Source organism: Neofelis nebulosa, chromosome 4, assembly GCF_028018385.1.
Source record: "Neofelis nebulosa isolate mNeoNeb1 chromosome 4, mNeoNeb1.pri, whole genome shotgun sequence".
Classification (NCBI taxonomy): domain Eukaryota; kingdom Metazoa; phylum Chordata; class Mammalia; order Carnivora; family Felidae; genus Neofelis; species Neofelis nebulosa.
The window spans coordinates 68,919,727-68,936,235 of record NC_080785.1 but is presented as its reverse complement, the minus strand read 5'-3'; the positions used below and the strand labels follow the sequence as shown (position 1 = coordinate 68,936,235).

Genomic DNA, 16,509 nt, shown 5'->3' with positions numbered 1-16,509 from the left:
CTAAAACCTAATTATAGTACCCTCCTCTCTCTAATATGTAGCTACAGCAGTGTTTCTTAAATTTTATCACCTCCCTAAACAGTATTATGAGACTTTTCTCCCCTAATCACAACCCCCTTCTCCATTAAATGTTAATACCACAACTCCTTCACCTGTCAAATAGCAAGGAGAAAAACACCTCCAGGGCTATCAGGAGGGTTGGGACAATTAACATCCAGAAGAGAAACTGGCTCCCATTTGGGGCCTCTGTAGTGAGAGACTGACTTAAAAGATGGTTGCCCTGGTGATGTCGCTTGAGGAATAGGTGGCTTCCCTGGGAAGGGAAATAGTTTCCAGTCTCCTTTTTTTTTTTTTTTTTTTTTTAATTTCAGGATTCAGCTGAGGACCAAGTTATATTATATTACAGTACAAACTTATTATTAAAGGATTATCATTACTTTTTCTTAACATTGATTCATTTTTGAGACAGAGAGAGACAGAGCATGAACGGGGGAAGGTCAGAGAGAGAGGGAGACACAGAATCTGAAACAGGCTCCAGGCTCTGAGCTGTCAGCACAGAGCCTGACGCAGGGCTCGAACTCACAGACCGCGAGATCATGACCTGAGCCGAAGTCGGATGCCCAACCGACTGAGCCACCCAGGCACCCCTATCATTACTTTTTCTTGACTTTGATCTCTTTCCAAATTAGATCCTACCATCAGTGCCAAAGACCTCTTAAGATTCCACCACATAAGAAAAAAGTTCTTTAAAATATTTAGTATTTCAACAAATTAAAAAAATAAGTATTTTATAAATAAATAAGTTTTAGCCATTTTCATCATTTAACCTTATTTCTTTAAAAGGAGAAAGGTAATGGCTTATGATTTTCCTATCATATTAGGAAATCAGTACACAAAAAGAAATTAAATCACTACACAAGAAGAAATTTTAAATTTAAGTTCTATCGGAAGTGCATTTGACATTGTCATGGTTCTCAATCCTGACTGGTCCTCAAAACCACCTGTAGGGCATCTTAAAAAGAAAGATGGTTTTTAGGGGCCACAGCAAATGTGCTGCTAAGAACATCTTGTATTCATCTTTTTGGGGATATAGGTATAGATATAGATATAGATATAGATATAGATATAGATATAGATATAGATATAGATATAGATATAGATATAGATATTTGTAGATACTCTCAAATAGCTTACCAAAGTGGTTATACAAATTAACAATCACATCAGCAGTGTCTGAGAATCCCTGTTGCTCCATATCTTCACCATCTGTTGGTATTCTGTTCTATTTCAACCATTTCAGTGATTTTTTTAATTTGCATATCCTGAAACACAAATGAAGTTGAATGTATGTTTATTGGTCATTTTGTGTATTTTCTATTGAGATGTGTCAAGTATTTTTTAATTGAGTTGGATTCTCTGACTTATTAATATGTTATAATATGTATCATATTCAAGGCACAAGTTGTTATATATATATATATATATATATATATATATAGAGAGAGAGAGAGAGAGAGAGAGAGAGAGAGAGAGAGGAAATATTTTCCTTTACATCTTATTCTTTTAGTGGTGACTTCTGTTGAACAGAAGTTCTTAATATATCTCAATTATCAGTTGTTAACCATCTAGATGCCCATCAATAGTAAAGTGAAAAAATAAATTGTAGTTTACTTACAGAATGAAATACTATATAGCAATAATAATGAACAAATCACAACTATCTGCAATAATATAGATAAATCTCATATAAGATTGAGAGACCTAACCTCAACAATCAGACAACAAAAGAAATAAAAGGCATATAAATTGGAAGGAAGAAGTCAAACTTTCACTCTTGGCAGACAACATAATACTCTACATGGAAAACCTGAAAGACTCCATCAGAAACTGCTAGAACTGATACATGAATTCAACAGAGTCGCAGGATATAAAATCAATGTACAGGAATCAGTTGCATTTCTATATACCAATAATGAAGCAGCAGAAAGAAAAATCAAGGAATTGATCTCATTAACAACTGCACCAAAAACCATGAGATACCTAGGAATAAATCTAGCCAAAGAGGTAAAAGATCTGTACACTGAGAACTATAAAAAGCTTATGAAATAAATTGAAGAAGACACCAAAAAAAAGGAAAAACATTTCATGTTTCTGGATAGGAAGAACAAATATTGTTAAAATGTTGATACCACCCAAAGCAATCTACACATTCAATGCAATATCTATCAAAATAACACCAGCATTGTTCACAGAGCTAGAGCAAACAATTCTAAAACTTGTATGGAACCAGAAAAGACCCCCAAATAGCCAAAGTAATGTTGAAAGAGAAAACCAAAGCTGGAGGCATCATAATTCCAGACTTCAAGCTGTATCCCAAAGCTGTAATCATCAAGACACTATGGTACTTTCACAAAAACACATAGATCAATGGAACAGAATAGAGAACCCAGAAATAGATCCACAAATGTATGGCCAACTCACCTTCAACAAAGGAGGAAAGAATATCCAATGGGAAAAAGACAGTCTCTTCAGCAAATGTTGTTGGGAAAACTGGACAGCAACATGCAGAAGAATGAACCTGGACCACTTTCTTATATCATACATAAAAATAAACTCAAATTGGATGAAAGACCTAAATGTAAGATAGGAAACCATCAAAATCCTAGAGGAGAAAATTGGCAGCAACCTCTTTGGACTCGGCCTTAACAACTTCTCACTAGACATGTCTCTGGAGGAAGGGAAACAAAAGCAAAAATGAACTATTGTGACCTCATCAAGATAAAAAGCTCCTGCACAGTGAAGAAAACAAGCAACAAAACTAAAAGGCCACATACATAATGGGATAAGATATATGCAAATGACATATCAGATAAAGGGTTAGTATCCAAAATCTATAAAGAACTAATCAAACTCAACTCCCAAAAAACCCCAAATAACCCAATGAAAAAATGGGCAGAAGACATGATTGGACACTTTTCCAAAGAAGACATCCACATGGCCAACGGACACATGAAAAGTTCTCAACATCACTCATCATCAGGGAAATACAAATCAAAACCACAATGAGATACCACTTCACACCTGTCAGAATGGCTAAAATTAACAACTCAGGCAACAACAGATGTTGGTGAGGATGCAGGGAAAGGGGAACCCTTTTGCACCGCTGGCAGGAATGCAAACTGGTGCACACACTCTGGAAAACAGTATGGAGGTTCCTCAAGAGATTAAAAATAGAACTGCCCTATGATCCAGCAATTGCACTACTAGGTATTTATCCGAGGGATACAGGGATGCTGTTTCAAAGGGGCACATGCACCACAATGCTTATAGCAGTGCTATCCACAATAGCCAAATTATGGAAAGAGTCCATCAACTGATGAATGGGTAAAGAAGATGTGGTGTATACACACACACACACACACACACACACACACACACACACACTGGAATATTACTCAGTGATCAAAAAGAATGAAATCTTGCCATCTACAATAAGTGGATGGAACCAGAGTGTATTATGCTAAGTGAAACAAGTCAGTCAGAGAAAGACAAATATCATATGATTTCCCTCATATGTGGCATTTAAGAAACAAAACAAATGAACATAGGGGAAGAGAAGGAAAAATAAGAAAAAAAGAGAGAGGGAGGCAAACCTTAAGAGACCCTTAAATACAGAGCACAAACTGAGGGTTGCTGGAGGGGAGGTGGGCATGGGGATGGGCTAAATTGGTGATGGGCATTAAGGAGGGCACTTTTTAGGATACATACTGGGTGTCATTAGAAGTGATGAATCACTAAATTCTACTCCGGAAACCATTACTACACTATACGTTAACCAAGTTGGATTTAAAGTTTTTTTAAAAAGTGGGGCACCTGGGTGGCTCAGTCAGTTAAGCACCCAACTCTTGGTTTTGGCTTAGGTCATGATCTCACTGTTTTGTGGGTTTGAGCCCCACGTTGGACTCCTCTGCGCTGACAGTGCGGAGCCTGTTTGGGATTCTCAGTCTCCTTCTCTCTCTGCTCCTCCTCCACTTGTGCTGTCTCTGTCTCTCTCAAAATAAATAAATTAATTAATTAAAAAATTTTTTTTAAATGTTGAGGGAAAGAAGTTAGGTACAAAAGTATATGCTGTTTTAATTCTGTTTGTTTTTTGTTTTTTTAACTCTCCAAACTACGTTAATCCATGATGTTAGAAGTGAGGATGTTGACAACTTCTGCTGGGCAGTAGTAACTAGAAAGGCGTTCAAATGGCTCGCTTGAGATGCTGGGGATAATCTGTTTCTTAATCTGTAGCTTGTTCAGTTTGTAAAAATTTATCTAAGTTCACATTTATGTAGAGGTACATAAGCCTTAGCCCCATCCCGGGAGGGTCCAGGAGTCCATGCTTCTTTGTGATTCAGATGGGTAGCCAGGGCTGAGAACTTTTCTTTCTTTCGTTTTTTTTTTTTTTCTTAAGTTTATTTATTTATCTTGAGAGAGAGAGGGAGAAAGAACAAGCTGGGGAGGGGCAGGGAGAGAGAGGGAGACAGAGGATCCAAAGCAGGCTCTGTGCTGATAGTGGACAGCCTGAAATGGCACTTGATCTCAGGAACTGAGAGATCATGACCTGAGCCAAATTCAGATGCTTAACTAACTAAGCTACCCAGGCACCTCAGGGCTGAGGACTTTTGAACAACACTCTGATTACAAATATACACAGATATAAGGGCTGGGAGCCCCATTCCTGAAAAAAAATGTCTGTAGTTTATTGGACACAGTAACATGGTGGGATTATGGAGTTGTCCTTTTCCTTAATCATTCTCACTTTGTATTCTTAAAATGTTGTTTTGTGCAAATATTAAAATCCTGTGACTTATACTTCTCTGTCCTCTCACTCATTTTTTTCATTGTTGTTGTTGATTATCTGCAAAGAGGTACTTGCTTGTAGGTCCAGAAATGTGGCAAGAGGGAAGAGAGACAGAAGCCAGGAGGAAGTGAGAAGATAAACACGATCCTCATGGCACTAGCTTTCTCCATCTTTTGTACCTCTGGTTAGTTCCAACCCACAGCCAAGCATCCTCCTCAGACCAAGTATGGGAGGACAGTGGTGATGTACAACTCTTAGGAGGGCAGGGTCCAAAATGTATGGGGCTCTACAAATTACTGGAGCAGAGTGAGGTCCTGAAGGACGGGAGACACAGAGGCAGCCACAGCTGCTGGGCACATCTTTCTCCTTGGCTTTCTCTCTGCCCTTTCATGCCCTGTTTGGGAATTTGAATGCAGGCTAGTCATTTCATCATTTTTTGTAAGGGGAGTGGACTCTGATGCTGCTAGGCAGATTCTAATTTAGACTAGAGGCTGGAGAATGGGGCAAGAGACATGAGAGGGATGACGTGTTAACACTGCATTTGTGAGCCTGGAAAGAAATGTGACTCAGGGTAATGGAGATATTGGCTAACGGGCTCAGTTTTTCATTCCCAGGAATTTGGTGGTTGACTGGTGTTTTTCTCCTGTAATAAGCCCTCCTTGTTATTCCCAGGCCAAACAAATCCCTCCTTCTCTGTGCTTCTGCTGCACTTGGCACTTCTGTACATCCCAGCTCACCTGCCCTGTGCTTAGTGGGTTGAGATCCGTGACTTGCTCTAGACCACTGGTTCTCTGAGTGTGGTTCCTGGAGCATTTTTAGACATGCAGAATATCGGAACCCAGCCCAAACCCACTGAATCAGAAACTCTGGGTATCGGATGCAGGGTCCGGAGATCTGGAGAAACAAGCCAGCCATGTGATCCTAATGCAGGCTGAAGTGTGGCTTTCAGGCTCTAGGAATGAGACTTCCCTTTCAGAAGAGCACCTGTGAAGTATATCCTGAGGGACTTGGAAATCAACTAAATGTAGGAAGGCAGAGAAACAGTAAAAGACAAAGACGTTTCTAGTTTGGGCAACTGGGTTGGTTGTACCATGAAACCAAATAAAGAATACAAGGAGAGGAGATATTTTAGTCTGTTCTTTTTTGTTTGTTCGTGGGGTTCCCAGAACGTAAAGAGTAGGTGATAATAAGTTTGCTTCATGCCCATTTTCAGATGTGTGAGTTACACACATGTGTTGTTCACAAGGTGGCTCAAAGTATAGATCTGGAAATGTGAGGTCTGAGTTGGGGCTCCAGACAGCAGTAAGCACTGGCTTTAAAAACAGTTGCAGAGCTGCATGGGCCTGGATTTCAGTCCAAGCCCTGCCACTTCTAATTCTTTGAGCTTGGGCAGGTCTTAACACCTTCCAGAACCTTCCCTCCTTCATCTGACAATTAGAAAAGTCACACCTGCCCCCACAGAGTCAGGGAAGAATTAAATGAGATAACGTTTTTAACTCAATTAGCAAAGTCCCTGGCTTATAGAAACAGCTGGTGCTATTATTTTATAGGTTTGCGAGACGCAGAATAGAGATGGGAAATGCAGACGGCAGGGTGGATCTAATGACCCAGGTTGTGCAAGAGCGAAGAAACAAGACTGAGCACTGGGAGGGCAGCTGGGAGCAGGCAGAGGCTGAGGAGAAGGTGATGAGGGAAGCTGACGAGTGGCAAACATATCCTCCCCTGGGTGGGATATGTGTGACATTCTTGGGATATTCCTGGAGGCTGAAGAACAAAGGGAAGGGGAAAACAATCTCTGATAGAGATCCAGTCATGCAGGACATTAGTTCCCATCTGTATACAAATGTCTTAGTAAATCACAAGAAAAAAGCACTTTTATCAATAGCCTAATCTCCAGAAACCTATATAGTCAGTTTCCTGGAGCCCCAAGATCACCCCCCCACTCCACAGTGATGTGGGAAACAAAAGCAAGAAGGAAATGGCAGATAAAATTAAATTTCCTTATAACCTGCAGCCCATTGACAAATACTTAAGGCAGGCAGAGTAAAACATTTCTCCAGGAACTCCCTACTGTCTTAATGTTAATACTTTGCTAGAGACAAAATTAACCTTAGCTCAACAGTAGGTAGGCCTCTAGTAATCTGTGAGTCTTCTTTAGCATATGAAAATCCTAGTGGAAACTTCCCTTAACTTTACCTCCCCCAACTCCCAAGTATATAACTAGTCTCTCCTCATGGTTCCCTGGCATTTCTTTCTGCCCGTCTGCCCGTGGGTCCTTCCCTGTGTTTTCATAAAATCACCTTTTTTGCCCAACAGACATCTCAAGAATTCTTGCTTAGCTGTCAGCTCCAAACCCCAACATCACTCCAAAAACCCATCATATTTGGGTGCCCAAATACAGGGCTTTGAGTCTTTTCATCTGGACTCTAAGCAGTGCAAAGTTCATGAGTGCTTTCTCTTTTCTTCCTTTACTCTCATTTCAGGGCTTTTCAACGTTTTTTTTTGTTTGTTTGTTTTTTGTTTTATTTATTTTTGGGACAGAGAGAGACAGAGCATGAACGGGGGAGGGGCAGAGAGAGAGGGAGACACAGAGTCGGAAACAGGCTCCAGGCTCCGAGCCATCAGCCCAGAGCCTGACGCGGGGCTCGAACTCACGGACCGCGAGATCGTGACCTGGCTGAAGTCGGACGCTTAACCGACTGCGCCACCCAGGCGCCCCTCATTTCAGGGCTTTTCAAGGAGTATGGTCTTATTGGAACATTTCCATGTCAATTGCTCAGACTGCAATCCTCTAGCCCATGACTACTCTACAGGGAGGGGAAAGCCTGCCTTTTGGCTGGAAGTTAGTACCCTGGCCACAATAGTAATAAGATCCAGAAAGTTGACGCCTTCTCTTTATTCTTGTCCTTATACAAAGTTGTCTATCTTGGGCACGGGACAGCCACCTAAGTCACCAGGACAACTACCAATCTTAAGACTCCTGCATGAGGATCCTCCTCATTGGTCTAATGTGATCCCCTTCACATCTCTGGTCTGGCCACTTCTGGCCAGAAGACCTCCTCTCGGAGCCAGCTGAAACCAGTACCCGATTGAATTAAAACCCAATGGGGGCGGGGAGCCTGCATGGCTCAGTCAGTTAAGTGTTCAACTTCAGCTCAGGTCATGATCTCAAAGTCCTTGAGTTCAGAGTCCCGCATCGGGCTCTGTGCTGATAGCTCAGAGCCTGGAGCCTGCTTTGGTTTCTGTGTCTCCATCTCTCTCTGCCCCTCCTCCACTCACCCTCTGTCTTTCTCTCTCTCTCTCAAAAATAAATAAACATAACAACAACAACAACAACAACAACAACAACCAAGGACTGTTTCCTAGGAAGTTGACTGTAAGGACTACATGTGTTGAAATGTTGCTTAGATCATGATGGGATTTCTAACTACTGTTTTCCATCATTGTCCTCAACTAAAGAATTGGGTAGTTTTGCAAAACTTTTCCAGTGTTTTACATGGTTTAAAAACGGCAGCATGGCTGCCAATGGCGCAGCACAGCAAGGCCTTCTCAGCAAGGCAAACTTGGTCCATAAGTCATCACCCACTGTAGTCTAGAATGCAATGCAGAAGTGGGGGGGAGGGCCAGCCTCCCTTCTACAGGGGCCTTTAATGGCAGCAGTGATCAGAGCAATTTTGTTCCAAGGATGCCTTGGGTCGCTTTGACAACTCAGGAGCCCTTGATATATCCTGTGCAAGGGATGCCACCCAGCAGTCAGGGTGTGGGGGATTTTCTTGGTAATGGACTTTCTCTCTTCAGTCCCCAAGTACTCTCTCTTGGGATGCTTTGTTAACCCACTGGAAAGAATTTGAATTGCAAAATTTGGGAAAGGACTGATCTTCTGTAACACTGCATAGCTTCAATAGGATCTGGCAGTTAGATCTCTTCTGCAGAAAACAGGGCAAATAGACAAAGGTACCCTAGGTTCAGGCCTTTATGACTCTAAATCAGTACCCAGACCTAACGGGCCTCTTATTATCTAAATAGGCCTCCTCCGAATAAACCCAAATTGCTGGAGGAAGCACAGGCCATGCCTGAAAAAGGGGACATTGATTCTTTCTCTCTTACTGTTCCTAATAGTGGGGACTTTTCCCTCATTCATTTCCAGGGGTTAATGGCTATAATTGGAGCCAACTGTGGTTAGTCCACATCCTGGGGACTTTAAGGAATATTCCCAAGCAGAGCAGCTGCTATAACTCCCTTTGTTTCAGGGAAATTCCCTACCTTCTCCTGCCTGACATGGACTGTATATTTCCACTTTGGAAAAAAAAAAAAAAAGGCGTTTGCTCATCTGTTCCAGCTGACAAGGTTTAGAACCACAAACCCTCTTTCTCTACCTGTTGGGAGCATCTCGCCTCTTCTGCCTCCTACTATTTCTACACCATCTTGGGTATAGCCTACAAACTGGTTCCTATACCTTCCTTGGTGTCTCAGGCATCACTGGCTCCACCCACCTTCGATGTCAAGGAGTGAAGACCACCCACTTGGACCGCCCACTTGAGATTTCCCTACTGGTCTCCCAGGTAAAAGTTTATAATGGAGAACAGATTGTCTTAAGTAGATGCAAATGGAACGTATTCTGTGTTTAAGCTGATTTTAGTTTGCTGGTTTAATTAAGATAGACCTGTCTTCAAAGTTATCAGCTCCAAACCCCACCATCACTACAAAATCCCATCAAAGGTACAGGTTGAGAGGCAGGAAGAGGCTCAAGAGAGAGTGGATGGAGGGAGTAGACAGACAACTGCACGTGTTGCAGGGCTGGGACAAAGTCTTAGGCATTTTATTTGGCACTAAGAAAGTCAGTGGTGACCTGGAAACAGCAACGTCAATGGAGCCGGTGAAGTTAGAGGCAGAACCCACCAGTAGCATCAAGCAATCTTAAATGCTCTAAGTTTGGTCATTAAAATGAATCCATAATTGGAAGAGAGAAAGGGAATGTAATCCACCTTAAAAATGGGGAAAGCCTAATTCATAGCCTTTGGAATGGAATAAGTTTGTTCAAATCAAAAAGGATGTAGGCATCATCCTTGGTTCCTTTCTTTCCTTGACATCTCACGTCTAAGTCTTCGGTTACTTCTGTTGGACGTATCCCCCAAATAAATCTGGAATCCATTCACTTCTCTGCTTCCCTGCTGCTACCCTACTCCAACATCCTCATCTACCCTTCTTCTGCTATCTTTATCTCCCTCCCAGGAAACTGCAAGGGCTATAACTGGTCTCCCTGCTATCTCTCTTGCCTCTACAGATTGCCTTTCCACTCTGCCCTCTTCACAGCAGCCTGAGATCTTTTCACACGTAAATCACTCACCATAGTCTCTTGCTCCTAACTTTCCAGTGGCTTCTCACCACACTCAGCAAACAATCCAAACTACTTACCTTAGTGGGCAAAGACCCCCCTGAGCTGTCTTTGCTTCTCCTCTGACCCGGTACTGACTGATAGCCACGAGCCACATGTGGCTCTTGAGTCTTTGAAATGCTAGTGATAGTTATAAAATACATACTTAAAAAAATATTTATATTTATATTCATGGAGCCACATGTGGCTAGTGTGATTGAAGAGCTGAATTTTAGATTTTATTTAATTTATAGAACTTAAATAGCACATGTGGCTAGTGGTTAACATAGTGTAGAGCACAGAGGTAGAATATTGATGTCATCACAGAAAGTTCTACTGGATGGCGCTGCTCTGGCCTTATCACCCACTATGTTCCCCCTTGCTTACTGGACTTCAGCATCACTGGCCCACCTTCTGTTCCTCACCCAGATTAAGCTCCTTCCCACCAAGTATTTTTGCAGATTGTTCTCTCCATCTAGACTTTGTGGCTCTTTGATCTTCACGTGACAGCCTATCTCAGCTTTGATGTTACCTCCTCAGAAAGGCTTTCCCTTTCCACACAAATAGTCTCCCTACTGTGTTAGCCTCAAAGCATTTCTGGCCAGTTTAAAAACATTTTCTAGATGGGTTGTCTATTTGTTTATTGGCATATGCCCCCTTTGGCATGTTATTTTCCCCAAGGGCAGGGATCTTGACTCTCTAATGCAGATGGAGGACCCAAACTTGAACAGATAGAATTTCTACTTCTCTAGAACAAGAGAACATGAAGTGAGCACAGGTTCTTTCCTTGGAAGAAGAAAAATGCATCAAATATCATATCTCATGATCTCTAAGCTCTTTAAAAATTAAAAGCCAAGGTCATCTGCGGAAAGTGAGCCTCCTGGGGATGAAGCAATTTGAGAATCTGGGAAATATAGCGAGGAAGTGCTGCAAAGGACTTAACTAGCTACAACCAAGGGGGACACTGAGCATCACCGAGGATCCAGAAGAACATGGAAGGTATAAGCAGTTTGCAGTACCATCTGTCGTATGATTTTTCTCCAAAACAGGAACATCCCAGATGTGCTTATCACATTTAATCCTTGTAACAACCTCTGAGATACATGCTGAAGTATCCCTGCTTTACAGATCATTAAACGAAAAGAGAAGTTAAATAACCTGTCTAAGACCAGGAAGCTAATAAGTAGAGGAGCTAGAATTTGAGCCCTGGAATTCAGAACCCAGGGCCAGAGCTCTCAGCCACAATTCCCTCCTTTATTACAGTCACACAGAGTAGGTATTTCATTAAAAATGTAACAAATGTCCATTACAGGGTTCTGAGGCTTCCCATTCTTTCCAAAATGGCACACCAGGCATAAGAACCTAGATGAGATAGATGACTTAACAATATTTGCATAAGTTTACATAAACCAAAACTTTTGCACACAAAAAATACCCATTATGCAAGAATGCATACACACAGACATTAGATGTTGTAGAATGACTAGATACAGGGAAATTTGGAATAAACAGGAAAGTGATCAATAGGCAGGGTTCCTATTAATAAACCAATAAAACAAGAGAAGGGCCTTGCATGGACATACAGTGGCATTGTACCATGAGCTGAGAAACGGAATTCAGCACTCTGCTCCCAAGATCAGGTAGCCATGGGATTGCTCTGCCCATTTCTCCTGATGTCAGGGTCTGACCAGGGTCCGATGCTTTCCTTCCCCCACAGAGGTCTCCCACCATTCTAAACTCACAGGACTTGGGGTAAAATAGGGAAGTTTTCAATGCCTACAGAACTACTTATAAATATGTATTTTTTTTTACTCTTCTTAGCTTTTGTCACTCAAAAATGTGAATACTTAATCAATTTTAGGTGAGGCAAAAAGTGTGTCTTCAAATCAAAAGCCTCTAAGTATTAATGTTATATACTTTGGTGGTTCTTATCCTTAGAAATGACTCTCAAATATGCTTCCATATACAGTATTAGGAATCCACAACTCTCCAGCATGGCCCAGTGATCTGGAGTGTGTGTGTGTGTGTGTGTGTGTGTGTGTGTGTGTGTGTGTCTTTTAAAAGTAACTTCCAGGGGCGCCTGTGTGGCTCAGTCGGTTAAGCGTCCGACTTCGGCTCAGGTTCATGGATTTGAGCCACGCACCAGCTCTATGCTGACAGCTTGGAGCCTGGAGCCTGCTTTGAATTCTGTGTCTCCCTTTCTCTCTGTTCCTCCCCCATTCATGCTCTGTCTCTCTCTCTCCTTCAAAAATAAATAAAAACATTAAAATTTTTTTTACAAAATGCAACTTCCAGGGGCGCCTGGGTGGCGCAGTCGGTTAAGCGTCCGACTTCAGCCAGGTCACGATCTCGCGGTCCGTGAGTTCGAGCCCCGCGTCGGGCTCTGGGCTGATGGCTCGGAGCCTGGAGCCTGTTTCCGACTCTGTGTCTCCCTCTCTCTCTGCCCCTCCCCCGTTCATGCTCTGTCTCTCTCTGTCCCAAAAATAAATAAAAAACGTTGGAAAAAAAAATTAAAAAAAAAAAATGCAACTTCCAGGGGCGCCTGAGTGGCTCAGTCGGTTCAGCATCCAACTTCGGCTCAGGTCATGATCTTGAGGTTCGTGGGTTCCAACCCTGTGTCAGGCTCTGCACTGAGAATGTGGAGCCTGCTTCTGATTATGTGTCTTCCTCTCTCTCTGCCCCTCCCCCCGCTTGTGCTCTATCTGTCTCTCTCTTTCTCTCTCTCTCAAAAATAAATAAACATGGAAAAAAAAAAAGAAAGCAACTTCCAGATGACTGCCATGACCAGCCACTCTTGGGAAGAACTGCACTGCCACTCAGTAAATACCAGTTTTCTAGTCAGACATAGAAGAAAGGGACGTTCCAGGCACGAACAGGGACACTATAGCATTGGAAAGTCCTGTGGGGCTCTGGAAAATGCATCTGCTAGAGCTGGGGTTTGTGGAGATCAGTGGTGGAGGCTGATGCAACGGGGCCTGACTCTAAGAGGTTCCAGGGAGCAAACTGAGAGCCCTGCACCTCACTCTGAAGGTCTGCCCAGGTTTTTAAGCAGGAGGTGACATGATCAGACGTGGTGGTTGTTAGCATAACTGGTAGCCATGTGGAGTGGACTGCAGGGTGGCCGGACTGGTACACGTGCTAAGTAAAAAGAGAAAAGGGAAGGGAGCAGCATGGCCTTTCTGCCTAGGTCTTTCCAAGGTCTTTCTTGGAGGTTAAGGATAATTCTGATATTTCTATCGTTAGAGACGGAGTGGAAGGTGGTTCTAGTTAACGTTGAGTCTGCTGCCTAACTTACAAGTAGTACATAGATACAATCAGGAGGGACCAGGCAGCTGAGCCACCCTAGAAATAAATCCTCTTACCTTTTTGAGTCATGTAAACAAGAATGTTTGTGTTTAAACTACTGTGTTCATTTAATCTTGACTCTACCCCTAAGGTAGAAGCCTGGGAGGAATAACTATTACAGTTTACGTATTCCAAATGCTGTGCCCAAGCAGCTTGCTTACTTGGTGCCTTATGTTTGATAATCTAATTTAGCCTTCTGGCTCCCAGAGCCTGTCTGGCCTCCCTGTAATTGTTTAGCAAATCTGCCACCTCTTTAAGCCTTTGGTGCATTTGGTAAATATCACTGACCTACCAGACTACATTGTTTGTCATGCTGATTTTGAGCATCCGAGTCCCTTTATGTCTTAGTATCTTTTCCCTTCTGCTCAGATCATTCCCATTTCACCTGCTTTCATTTTCTCTCTGCTTCAGTCTTGCTGGATGATTATAAAAGCAACAGTTAGAATTTCTTATATAAAGTACAGTTCTAGTAAGCATGTTACAGTTCAGCTTAGATCCTCTGCAGCAGTGGCTGAGGAAGTCTCAGTGAGAGACTGTGCAATAATCCAGCAGAGACGATGAGGTCACGGACAAGGAGGGGTCAGAGAAATGAGAAAAAGGGAAGAGGCCAAAGAATTCACATGGAAACTGCAAATAAATTTGTTGAGGGGAGAGACAAAGGATACGTAAAAGATTAGGGATCATGATCCATGAAAAAAGGTAACAAAACATAAGATTAAAACATAACCACTGGGACCCAAGATATAAGTAGGTAAAGCAGGTATTCTCTACCCCCCATCCCCACCCATTCTAGTGTGACAGAAACAGGCAGCATCCCTGAAAACTTAGAAAGATTTGAAAAGAAACAGCTTTGTGGGTCTGGATGGCTCAGTTGGTTAGGTGTCCAGCTCTCGATTTCAGCTCAGGTCATGATCTCACAGTTCGTAGGTTCAAGCCCCACATCAGATCCTGCACTGATGGCACAGAGCCTGCTTGGGATTCTCTCTCTCTGCCCGTCCCTGGTTTGTGTTCGCTCTCTCCCTCTCTCTCAAAATAAATAAACAAAACTTAAAAAAAGAAAGAAAGAAAGAAACAATTTCCTGACAGTAGCAATTTGGCCTATGTTAACTTCTGTAAAGAATTGCAGCCGCTGTAGTGACACATACCAGACTCCAGATAAGTTGTCCCCTGCTCTTACCTTTAGGATCTCAAACTTGCCTGCCCTCCCCCACTGCTAAGACATCTACCTCCCTGTTGCTTGCACCCCTTGTGGTTTCTAAAGACAACTCCTCTCCCTTTCACATCCTCAAACTTGTTCATAATTGAACTTCTCTTAAACTTTTTCAGAATACTGTATCACGTTAACTCATTTTTTTGAGAGTTTCCCATGTGCTGCGCAAAGTGTGTTACAGAACTTTTCTTATTTAGTAAACACAACTTAGGGGGATGGGCTGTTGAACAAGATGGGACCATATTCGTGGGTTAGTACTTGGCAAAGGTATATGCCCACCATTAGAGAGGGCTTTGAACAGTCGTGGAGACTGGGTGCTTTATTTAGTAAACATTGTATAAGAACTTTGTCAGAGAACTAAGTTCACAGAAATGAGAGCAGGTGACCTTGACTATAAATGTAGAAAACATAAGTCTTTTAAACATCAGATAGGATCTGAATTTTTCAGGAATGCAGTCACATATTTTGCTATTATGACAGGTCGACAGGAAACCACCAGTCCCCCGAAGGAAGTTAAGCAATTTAATGATCAAATAAGAGGTAAAAGGACAAGCCAACAAGGAAGTCCACGACAGGGCTTTGAGAAAATGCTCTCTAGTTGATCACAGCTGTGTGAGTTTGGAGGTCGTTTCATTGCTTTCCTATAGCTCACTCTATACATCTCCCAAATGACAAGAACAGGACAAACCAATAGAGTATTAATTTGCATTATATGCAAAACCAAACCAAACAAACCAAAAAACAAACAAACAAAAAAGTCTGGAATATGGCAATGGAAGAAGGAAAATGAAGTCAATGAGGGTTAATGTTATTAGGGTTAACATCATACTCACAGAATTGTGTACAAATGTAGCATTGTTTTCTGCCACATTTTATTAAAAAGGTCTTAATGTATGTATCCATTTCCCCACCTAGGTAATGGACGCTCACAGACATACACTGCTTTCTATTTAATCGTTGTATCCCTAGCAACTGATGGTGTACCCAGCACAGAAAAGACTCTCAAAATGTATCTGACAAATGAATGTGGTTTATTTCCTTGACAAAATGATAATAAAAGGAATTTCCCAGCTAGAAAAAAAAAAAAATTCATTCGAAGAATCATCACCGTAGAGACTTAAAGAAATAGGGATCTGTAAACTGTGTTCCTATCTCTTTAAACAGAGTGGGCCCACACAAATATCCTACTACATTTTGCCTGTAAGATCCAGTTGCAGGGAAAATTATTCCAGGAAATTTCCTTGGTGCATGCCTCACTCATATGCATATCCACTACTTCTGCTGCCATGCTTGGGCTTTCCAGACTCAGGGTTCAGCACCTCTGACTTTGATAGATGGATGCTTTGGGCTCCTTCAGGTTTCATGACACAAAATGTCCCCTCTGGTTCACAAAACCTCTGCTTCCCACCTGGCTCTTGTTTCTACTTGCTCCCTAAATGATTATGATTTTATTAGACTCCAGAAATACCCTCAGGATAATCACATCACCCCTCAGAGTGCTAAGTGAAAATGGCAGTGAATACACCATGAATTGAATTAATAGAGATACCTGTCATCACTTGGGTAAATGACACTCTTCAGTGGTTCTCTGTCTTGGCTGTTCCTGGAAATCACTTGGGGAAATCTAAAACCATTGACTCCTGGTTCCCACTCCCATGGATCCTAATGTGACTGGTCTGTGGTGTGGTGTGGGTATTAGAATTTTTTAAAGACTCCAGAGGCACCTGGGTGGCT

At 42.1% G+C, this 16,509-nt stretch overlaps 1 protein-coding gene across 2 annotated transcripts in view; it reads right to left on the bottom strand.

The window, feature by feature from the left end:
• The window catches only part of ASNS (asparagine synthetase (glutamine-hydrolyzing)), a 159,606-nt gene that overhangs the window by 86,754 nt on the left and 56,343 nt on the right, over positions 1-16,509 (bottom strand). For both annotated transcript variants that reach the window (XM_058724999.1, XM_058725000.1), the window contains exon 5: positions 1,195-1,322. The gene's annotated coding sequence lies outside the window, so the exon portion shown is untranslated. The remainder of the gene's footprint in view (positions 1-1,194; positions 1,323-16,509) is intronic.